Source organism: Micromys minutus, assembly GCF_963924665.1.
Source record: "Micromys minutus genome assembly, chromosome: 5".
In the NCBI taxonomy this organism is placed as follows: Eukaryota; Metazoa; Chordata; class Mammalia; order Rodentia; family Muridae; genus Micromys; species Micromys minutus.
The window spans coordinates 87,454,239-87,465,222 of NC_137974.1; the positions used below are offsets into that span (position 1 = coordinate 87,454,239).

General features: G+C 47.5%; 1 pseudogene across 1 annotated transcript; it reads right to left on the reverse strand.

Annotated features, from left to right (window-relative positions):
- Nucleotides 1–1,450: 1,450 nt before the first annotated feature.
- LOC308421219 (disks large-associated protein 5-like) lies at nucleotides 1,451–10,120 on the reverse strand (annotated as a pseudogene). The gene is made up of 4 exons: nucleotides 9,986–10,120; nucleotides 4,077–4,153; nucleotides 2,899–3,772; nucleotides 1,451–2,163 (listed from the first exon to the last, which is right to left on the reverse strand). The product of its transcript is annotated as a disks large-associated protein 5-like (transcript).
- Between the last annotated feature and the right edge of the window lie 864 nt (nucleotides 10,121–10,984).

Genomic DNA, 10,984 nt, shown 5'->3' on the forward strand with positions numbered 1-10,984 from the left:
TCCAACCAGGAAATGGTGGGCTGTCCCTAATATTTGTGCCATTATGGTACCCAGGCACATCTTGCCATTTTGGTCATTACTGCAGCTCACCCTGTTCACACTGCTGATGACGTTCTTCAGCCTTCCAGAACTGAGGGAGTTAGCTAACCAGCGGCAAAGAAGCTCCTGGTCAGAACTCGCTCAGTTTCTCCATGTTCTGTGACCAGTGTGTGAAGCGTCTTCAAATCTGGTGAACAACAACCTGCACACACACACACACACACACACACACACACACACACACACAAAGCTTGTATAAAAATTGGCTGTTTAAACATCCTTAGCATTGACATTTTATCCCTTAACCCCTCTTTCCCTCTACTCTCTCATCCTCCCCCCCGTCCCCCCACTTGTTTTAGTCAGTCTTCTATTGCTGTGAAGAGAGACCATGACCATGGGAACTCCTTCAAAAGAAAGCATTTAATTGGGGGCTGACTTACAATTCCAGAGGTTAGTCGGTTATCATAGTGGAGAATGTGGTGGTCGGCACGGCAGCAGACATGGTGCTGGAGCAATAGCTGAGAGAGTTCTACATCCTGATCTGCAGGGATGGGGGAGAGAGAGAGAGAGAGAGAGAGAGAGAGAGAGAGAGAGAGAGAGAGAGAGAGAGAGAGAACTGAGGTTCCTATTCCCAGCTTGTAAAAACTGACAAAAGCCAATCACAACAGGCACCTGAATATCAATGACTCAGAGAGATGTAATCCCTTCCTTGTAGTGGGGGTTTTGTTTGATAGCATCCGATGGATGTCAAGTTGGGGCATTATAACTATTAGGTAACCCCCTTTAAACTCCTATATATATATATATATATATATATACTTTAGGAAGCCTCTATCGTAGTAGGTTCCATATGGTTTTAAGAGACTTCAGTGTTACTCATGGCTCTCCATATTCTCTCCTCTGCTCTGCACCCCCTCCCCCTCCCCATTCAATCCCCCTGTTCTAACTTGCCCACTATCGCTTTATAAAGCTACAATCTATTTCCCTAGGAAGATGCTCTCCCCGAGCCCCTGGTCCCTTACTAGATACCTTCTATGGGCATTTTAAGTATAATGTACATATCAGAAGCTTACAAGCTAACTCTACATATAAGAGAGCATGACTTTTGTCTGGGTTACCTCAAAGATGGTTTCTAGCTCTATCCATTTACCTGCAAATTTCTTCCTTCCTTTCTTTCTTTCTTTCTTCTTTCTTTCTTTCTTTCTTTCTCTCTCTCTCTTTCTTTCTTTTATTTTTGCAGATGCAACCCATGGGTCATGTTTAATATTTTAAATAACCTATAGTTTTTTTTTACAGTATCATCATTAAAACATATCTCCATGCATTAAAACACTGTAATGCAATACCAACAGACCAAATAGAAGTGAATACCAGTGCATATTTTCAAACCTTCCAACAGTTTAAGAATGAATCAGAGAATTAACAATGTGAAGAGAAGACTGTTTGCAATTATTTTTAAATTAAAAGCCCTCCTGGTGTTCTCTTCAGGGTCCTGAAGACAATGAGGTCACCTCCGAAGGAGAACTGTCTGCCATCCTGCCTGATCTCGACTGCTCTCTGGTCTTCTCCCAAGTGCAGGGGCTGGTGCAGCTGAGGCCTAGTGGACCAAGAAGGTGGCGTTCAGAAGTGAGACTTGTATGTAACAGTACTGACTGGGTCACCTCAGCTTCTTCTTGTGAGGAGTTACTCTGTGAGAAGGCATTTGTCTTAGGGTTACTCATCGGCACGTCCTGGGAGGTGATTGCAGAATCCACTCTGTCCAGGGCTGAGACTGCTTCTTTTTGGTGAGTATTAGCCACTTGACCGGCACGATCCACCCTGACATTTCTCTTACTCACATCATGATCTACGTCACTAGAATCTTGTTCTCCAGGACAAGACGATCTGAAAGCGCCCTGCCAGCATGCGCACTCCTGCGGCTCAGAGTCAGGCCTCTTCAGTGACATCTGTCTGAGAAGGTCTCCTGTAGCCTTGCCCTCAGGTACAACTTTGCTGGCAGACGTGTGTGTCCCAAAGCTTTGAGAACGGCATTCAGAAGACAGTACTGAGAATGACTCAGCAGGACTCTCAATTCTGGAAAAACTCAGAACACTACTTTGTCAGCTTCCTTTGTTGTCTCCGGAGCTGCCCCGTTGGCTTGCGCCTCCCGCCACCGCCCACTCTTTCACTGCCCCGCCTCTTTCACTGCGATCTCTATGGCAGCGAGACGACTCCTAGCTGCCGTCCGTCCGTCCGTCCGTCCATCCGTCTGTCTTCATCATCCTGCTTTGCTTTGTTCGCTTTACCAGACACATTTTTTTTCCTGAAAGCTAACCATATCCCACAATCCATCCCTATCTGTACAGGTGTTCTCCTTTTCGCCTTGTTTATATTCAGTTATCCACCGGTCCTTCAAACTGTCTTGTTTGACCAACCGCTGTACAAATAAGATCTTTAGCATCCTTGGGAATGTCCGGTTCCCGCTCCCTCTCCCATTCCAGGCAGTGTGAGGTTAGTTTGTCAGTTTCTGATTGGAGGATTTTTCTAGAAGCATCCTTCTGACTTAAGTCATGTTCTTTACTACAGCTCATTAGTGAATCCAAAATGCATTGTAATTTATTTGATTCTTGCTGTACCAAGATTCCATTTGCTATGTCTTGAATTGTAGCGACTTCTGGCCTGAAACGGTTCCCATCAAAACTGGGAGTCAAGAAAGCGTTGGCACTTCTAGGATGCAGGGGAGCCGTCTGGTAGGTCTTCAGACCACATGGGGGCCGAAAGACACAGTGCTTGGGGCAAAGGACTTCCTTTCTCTCACTTTTGCCAGGACCATGGGACCATCTCAGGCAATTGTTCCTTTTCTTGGAGGACTCCGCCCACCGGTATCTATTTCATCTCTCACACTGGTCTTCGAATCCAGACTCTTTTCTTCACGCTCAACTTTGGAGAAATGTCCTTGTCTACCTTGTCTTCTGCTTTTTTTTTTTTTTTTTTTTTTTTTTTTTTTGGCAAGTCTCTCTCTGCTTGGTCCCATTCTTTCTGATCCATTCTGATTAGTGGCTCTTGTGACTGGCTTTCTTGTGGTAGATGACACTGCTTGGGCCATCTCCTTGGCCCTCTGAGTAGCTGCTGATCCAGCTGCTTTCCCTGATGTGGGAACTATGGGCTGCATAACTTTTTTCTCTCTAATTCTTTTGTCTGTTTTTTGTTTTGTTTTGATTTGCTTTGTTTTCTCAGAAAATTGTCTTTGGCCAAATTCCTGCTACCAGTCTCGGTCTGTTCCGTATGGCCTTTGATCTTGAGATCTGCCCAGTATATGGAATAGCCTTTTCCAGCTCAGCTTTCACAAGCCTCTGGCCTGTGACAAGGGGACCTATAGAGAACCACTTTAAACAATGGCTTTCTCTCTTGGTTCTTTCAATTTTGGAAGCTGCTTTTCTTCTTTGTAATTTGGGAGAAGCTGCTTCTGTTGGTCACTCAGAACCATTTTCACTGACCTCGCTTTGGAGCTAGTCTTTCCTGGAGTGAGGTCTTGAGATACTGCTTTTCTCTCTCTTCCAGTGGAGTGTTGACATCCTTCAAACCGAAGCGTATATCCCGCGCAGACCCCCTGTGCCCGGTTTCCTTCTGTGACAGTGACTTTCTGTGAGACAGGTTAGTCCTACTCATTTTGGACCTTGGATCTTTCAGGAGCTGACTGGCAAAACGTGACACAGCTACCCTGCAGCAGCTTCTGGACAGACCCACAACAATGCTGTAACACAGAAAACTCCACAGGTCGGCAGAAGGACACCCGGACCAACCCTTCGCCGAACTGAAGTTTCCCCCAATTTTATATTCCCTAAGAGATGAATAATATCCCATTGTATAAATGTACCACATTTTTATTATCCATTCATTGGTGGACATGTAAGTTGTTTCCAGTTTCTGGTTATTATGAGTAGAGCAGTAATGAACACAGTTGAACAAGCATCTCTGTAGGAAGATCCAGAGTCCTTAGGTACATGCCCAGGAGTGGGTTAGCTGGGTCTTGTGTTTAAAAAGAAAGATAGTCTTACCTTGTAGTCCAGACTGGCCTCAAAGTCATACCATTGTACTTCAGCTTCCTGGGTGCTGAGGTGGACACCACACCCCGCTTAGCCAAGAATTCCCATAGAATAAAAGCACTCTAATTCTTAAGTGGTATAAGAAGTCTACATTTACTACAAATACAAAACTTTATTCTGATGTTTTTCTCTTTTGGATTCTTGGTTGGGAGAACACTAAAATAGTTTATTCCAGATAATTTTGGCTCTGGAAATGGAGGAAGTTGTGTTTCCAGAGATGGGTGGGCTGTCTGGGTTAAAAGGTAGAGTCGGGAAGGAGATGGCTTCTGACCCTCTGGCCTTGCTCATGGCTGACACCTGTAGGCCCTTTTCCACTAGCAGGCAAGAATGAGCAGGTATTGAAGATTGATAGCTGTGTATCTCAGGGACTCCAGGCTGGGGGAGAAGGGTTCGATGGTGGGGGGAGTGTAGTTTGTGGGGGTGTGGGGTGGAGGGGTGTGGAGATGAGGGGTGGTGGGAGGTGGTGGAGGGTGGTGTGGGGGGTGAGGGGTACTGCAGCTTCAGCCTCAGGACTTAGTCTCTGCTGAGAGAAATACTTGAGACAAAGTCAGGTTCCCTCACTTGTAGCAAAACTAACCTTTCTTGGGTGAGTCGATCCCACCCACACTGTGGCCTTCAGGACTAGTGAGGCAGCCGTCAGAGGCTTGCTGATAGTATCTGTTCTTTGTCCCCACAACCATTTTGATACCGTTGGACATAGGACCTTTAGGATTGTATTACCAATAAACCACATGACCGCCCAGCCCTGGAAACTGCACCAGCTCCCAGCTCCCAGTTCAGATGCTGTGACATGGTTATTAATAACTCCCCACTCTCTCAACAGTGACCCGAAGATTCAGACAGTGGATTATGAAGTTACTCTAATGTTCATCTGGACGAGACTGGCTCAGAGGAAAAGAACGGTGGGGAGGTTCCTCCTTGTGCGTCCCCAGGCTCACCTGCATTCACTGAAGTCTTGGAAAGAACCAAGGCAGAGCACTGTTTATCTGACATGCGGTAGACTCGGCCGCCATGAGTCACCAGGGTCTTGCCAGCACCTGGACTAAGTGGTTTGCTCACTCACTCCTCTTGGTGATAGGGTCATTCCTACAAGTACTTGAGAGTAAGAGACCACAGGACTGCAGGAGCCATGGGAGACCACTCACGCTGATCTCTGTCTGGAGCAGGGTTGGAGGAGCCATCTTGGTGAGGGTGGCTTGTGAATGTGACAGTGGGGGCTCGAAACAGCAGATCCTTCAGTGAGTCCGTTCAGAGCCCCACAGGTTCATCTGTTGGTGGCTCTGAAATGGTGTTAACAGAGATGACGGGCACAGAGGATGAGGTGAGCAGCAGTACACTTGGGCCTGTCCTCAGTCTCCCCGGGTCTCTCTATCACGACATCTGGGCTCCAATCTGAACATTAGATGCCTCACAAAACACCTTCAAAAAACTAAATGGCAAGGTCAGGATAGCCTCAGGCAGGACTAATTTGTGAGCTTGGCTGTCACAATGATGAATTTGGGACAGATTAACCCTTGAGTTCAGTCCTCTCACCACCCCACCCCCACCCTCGCCACTGTAGGTTGGGGTGGGGGAGCTGGCCTTTCTTCTTTTTTCCTGGATGCAAATGCCTTTGTGTGGGACCCTCGGTCTCAGCAGACACACCCGTGGGCCAAATGCTCTAGACCCCAGAAAAGTGAAAACAGGCGATTGCCAAGACAAGCAGAGGCTGGAGGCAGAGCTGCGCTGTGCAGTGAGTCAGGCAGGAGCGGAAACAGGATGCTTTCTGACTTCCAGGTATTCTGAGGCTCTGAAGCTTTTATTTTTATCTCGTTAAAAAGACAGCACTGCTGTAAAGCCTCGAGCACGATTAACGAGGACTTCACCCCTTCCCTTTGAAAGAGGCTGAGCTGCAGTCTTCCAGGCTCAGAAAACCCTGGCGTGCCCCTTGACCTGCATCTGGGGAATGTGGGGCCGTCCAGGCTGCCTTCTGACCGCCACTCTCTGAATGAACAAACCATAATGGGGCAATTCTCTGCTGTCTGCCATTTAAAACAACGGGTTCCTTCCTGTTTCCTATGCTGACTGAGGCTTCTTCTGTGTTAAAGAAAAAAAAAAAGAGAAACCCCGGAACACAGTGCCCCTCTGAGACTGAATGAGCTACACAGCTCGCTGCTGTGCCACAAAAGCTCCTGTTTTATCTGTACAGATGGCTCTCATTTGGTGTTGGGTGCCTGGCTCTGTGAGGTAATTTCCCAAATACTTGGCTCTTTAAACGGGAGGAAGAGGAAAAATACTTTCTAAGCGACGCTGGACTCTTGTAAGAAATAAAACTGCTTCTGTGGTTCTGTGTGTTGCTTCTTTTTTTTTTTTTTTCAGGGATCTCTGACCTGCAAACGTTCAAGAGGAAGGAGGTTAGATGCCCTGCCCGCTACGTAAGCGGAAGCGAGACTACGTACACCGGAAGTGAGGAGTCACTATACTTTCCCCCTTCAGTTTGGTTACAGATGGAGAGTTTAGTTACCTACTGCCTGCCCCCTTGTCAAGGGATGGCAGAAGGGACAAAAAGTATGTTCTTGAAGGGTGGGGGCAGGGGCAGGCTCGGGGAGGCTGGCTTTTTATCTTTCCCTCAGACTGAGTGTGAGGAAGGTTAGAAGGGAACTTGGGTTTCCTTGAGCTGTGAGTTTCACCACCTGGCTGAACTAAAGGTCACCTAGACTTCTGGCCTTGCACAATTTGGTGGCTCTTAGGGCTTTGGCTTTCTTAAGGGGGGACAGTTAGCCTGGAGTCACCCAGTCATTCACCAGCACACTGGGCCCCATAACGGCTTGGGGTCACAGTAGTTCCCACTCGTGGAAGCTGCCACCTCCACAGGATGTCCGTGGAAGACACACACCTGAGCATGCACTCAGGGAAGTGGGTTCAGGTAGTGTTGTATCAGGTCCTGAGGAGAAAGGAACGTGTCAAGGCTGAAAGGGAAGAAGGTCTTCCCAGCAGAGGGGATCTAGGAGCAAGTGTACAGCGTGTAGGGTGAGACATGCATGGCATCTGGTGCCAGCGTAGCACACTCAAGCACGGTTCCCGGAGCTCTGTAGATAACTGCAGGCAAGAAGAAAGATAGGTGTAATTAGAGCACGTGTGCATGTGTGTGCACCTGTGTTTATGCATGTGAGTGTGACTTGGGGGAGCCTAAGACAAAGCTTTCGAAGTAAGTCTGGGTACCGTGTGCTGAGACATACTCATATTCCCAACACCCAAGAGACTGAGGTAAGAGGCTACAAGTTCCATTCCATTAAGGGTTATGAAGCAAGATCCCATCTCAGGAAATCTAACATTATGTTGGAAGCCAACTAGAAAAGAAAAAGAAAAGCCAAAGAAAGCCCAAAATACAACTTTAAGACCTTGAGGTACTTAAGAGTTACAGGGTGAAATATTATACGTGTATTTTTGTTTTATTTTTTTGGGACAGAGTCTCACTGTGCAGCCTAGGCTGAGATGTACCTTCTGATCTTATTGCCTTTGCCTCCAGAGGGCTAGGGTCACAGGTGTCTGCCATGGTGCCCAGCACTGAACAGTTTAGGACTGCAGCCTACATTCTTTTTAGGAAGAGGTGGGAGGACCAGTCAGGAGATAGCTGTGTAGATCTAAGACAGAAATGAAGAAAGGGAGATGGGGAGGGTGAACAGTCACTGGTGAGTGTATGTGTGTGTGTGTGTGTGTGTGTGTGTGTGAGAGAGAGAGAGAGAGAGAGAGAGAGAGAGAGAGAGAAAGAAAACAAGCGCTGTGGGTAGATAGGATGAACTCAGCTAAGGTTCTTGGCTCCAGCCCCAGGACTACTAACCCCAGGAACCCAGTGGCTGGACCAGAAATGTCCCAGCAACTGGGAGGTGGGAGATGATCTGGTAGGAGTTAGGGGAAGGGGATGAATAGAATCAAAATATATAATCAAAGTATATTATATGTAATTATCAAAGTAATATCAAAGTAAACAGCAGTCTAGTTGGAGAAATGGGAGAAATTTAATTTAGCTACAGATGGGAAAGTGGATGAAGCAAGCTCATTTTGTATTTGTTTCTTGGAAAATAGCATTATTTATTCTTTGAGAATGGCTTCTTGGCTAAGATGTATAGGGATTTGTGTACAGACTAATTTTACCCCAGGATTTAAGAATGGGAGGGCAGGTTTGAGGTGTAGGGTAATGAAGTGGGGTGTATTTGGAAGTCCTCTTGGCTTCACGTAGGTCATAGTCTCTGATCTATTTTATTAATAGCAAGCACACTGTTTGGATCTTGACCAAGAAGAGAGAAGGAACAGATCTCCAAGTTTATTTAGGGGATAAGGAAGGGGGAGCAGAGGGGAGGAGCCACTGCCTGTGGAAATCCTTCCTACCACACAGAGACCCCCCACCCCCAGACTCCTCTGAGGAACTTGTTTTGAAAGCTGTTGCAGGTCAAGGAGAAGGAAGGATGAACCGTGGTTAGGGTCCCCCTCTCTGGGGCCCCATGGTAGACCCCCCTCAGTTGTCTCTCTCTTCTCCCTTCCAGAATGCTCTATTGGCTCTCCTTGGTCCCATGCAAGTATTTGGACAACAAACATCTGTTATGATCACACTCATGAAAGCTTCTAAAGAGGGGAATAAGTTAAGCCAAATGGAGAAGTGTATATACCCCAGCACCCCTCTCTAACGGGCTGAACAGGTAAGGAGGGAAAGGCTGCCAATGACGCATTTTGAGAATCATTATCAATGAGGATTACACGGAGGCCTTCACTCCACACTGGGCCCCTACTGTCAGGAGTCCCTCCAAATCATTGCTTTTCAAAATTGGATCCCTGTATCTCTCTCACAGTTTGTCTGCAAACCAGACCTTACCTCCACTCAAGTTCTGTGCCACCCCAACCACCCCCATCTAGGTCAGATAGTGGTTGGGACATCCCCTTGGCTGGAAGACACCAAGGGGGCTGCCGACAGCTTCGTGGCTTCCTTCCTTGGCAGATTCAGATTCACTCACAACTCATGGCCACACAGATGTTCCTTTTGGGTTTCTCATGATAGCCTATTTTAAAAACAGCTTACATCCACCAACTGTTCAGATAACAATATTCCAAGTACTAAGCAACTGTGATTATTTTCGGCGGTGCTTGTTCTGACAGGCACAGCTCAGCTGGAAAACACGGGCTTTGGGGGTAGGGTGTGGGGTGTGGGGGTTTCCCTTTGCACTTCCCACTGAGGTTGGTATGCAGCAGAAGGAAGTCTCAGTTTTAGCTTTGCTCTCCTATGAGAGTCCCATGTTTCCTGGGTAGGAGAGAAGGAGAAAGAAAGCCAGACAGAAGAAACGTTGTGTCCCTGAGACCAGTCCCCTTTCCCTTGGGCTAGACCAAAATGAGGATTTTTGACATGAAACTCAAAAGTGTAGAAATCCCTTCCAGGGCAAAGCTTATTGATGTAAAGGCTTCCCCGAAGCCCCACCTCCTAAAGGCCTTGCTCAGGGTACATCTGATACCTGAAAGTGATTGTCTCAAGCCAGCTCAGCCAAAATCCCAGTTCCTGCTGACTGCACCGCAGCACAGGAGGCCTCAGTTTTCCCCCAGCTACGAAGAAACCTGCAACTCTTCTAGGCTCAGGTCTGCTGGTGCCTCAGGTCACTTCCAGTGTGTCATCAGTGTCTGTCCAGTGTCATCTACTGTCAATCACATGCACCTGGTTTTCTTGAGTTTTTTAAAAAAAATATATTTGTTTGTGAGTGTGTGCAGGCCGGAAAAGGGCATCAGATCTCTTAGAATGGAGTTACAGGTGTTAGCGAACTGTTGGACATGAACGTTAGGATCTGAGCCCTGTTCTCTCGATTGACTAGGAAGTGTTTCTAACCACTGAGCCATCTCACCTCCCTCCTGTGATCTTCTAACGTCTTGCTTTCTCTGTCCTCCATGTTTACTACTTCCACTTGCAGTGGGCCCATGGTCACTGCAGCACAGATTTCTGTCAACTCCATGTCCTCCGCCCTGGCCCCTCCAGTCATACCGTCCACCCTAGCTACGGTAGATCCAATTCTCTAAAACGTTTACCCATCGGTGTAAGCCTCCTGCGGGCAGGGTGGAATCCCAGGGCTTTCTGAGGGAAGGCCAGACTTTCTGTACTTCAGGCTGTGCCTCACTTTTACTTTGTCTCCTGCTTCTGCTCCATTGAACTTCTTTCCACGGCCAGGTCAAGATTACCACCTGTGCTGTCTGGTGGGGTGACTGCAGGCTTCATGGTCTCTATGAACACCGTGTCAACCCGAAGCAGCTTCTCCCTGCTCTACCTCTTGAGATTCTAGAAGGGTTCAGAAGCCATTCCACCTATCAAGTTTCTCTTGGCAGATCCTAGCTAGAGAGGGTAGGTCCTATTGTGATTCTTTAAGAAAAACGATGCCAACGTATTTGCAATGTTCTTCCTGTTCATTTGCTGAGTTGTTTTGCATAGAACCCAAGACCCCCGAAGGACAGAGCCATGAGGTCTTCCATGCATCTGCTGTGACTCTGACCATGCTTGAACACTTGCTCTCCAGTGGGTGGCGCTATTTTGAGAGGTTGGCACTTGCTGAATGTGCAGCGGCCCTGGCAGGAACAGACCACTGGAGGTAGACCTTGAAATTTAATCGGCTTCTCCATTCATGCTAGAACACTGTGCTTGCTGACCTACTATGTGAACAAGCCCCAGTGCACACTCCTACCATGGTGGGGCTGTCTTCCTCAGCACAACATAAGACCCACAGTTAGCCAAAGTCAATCTTTCCTTCTCTGCTTCTGCCTGGTCACAGCAAAGAGACAAGTAATCAAGATAAACACAAAAGGACGAGGTTTACTTTGCCTCACAGTTCTGGAGGTTTCTGCACACAGCTGGC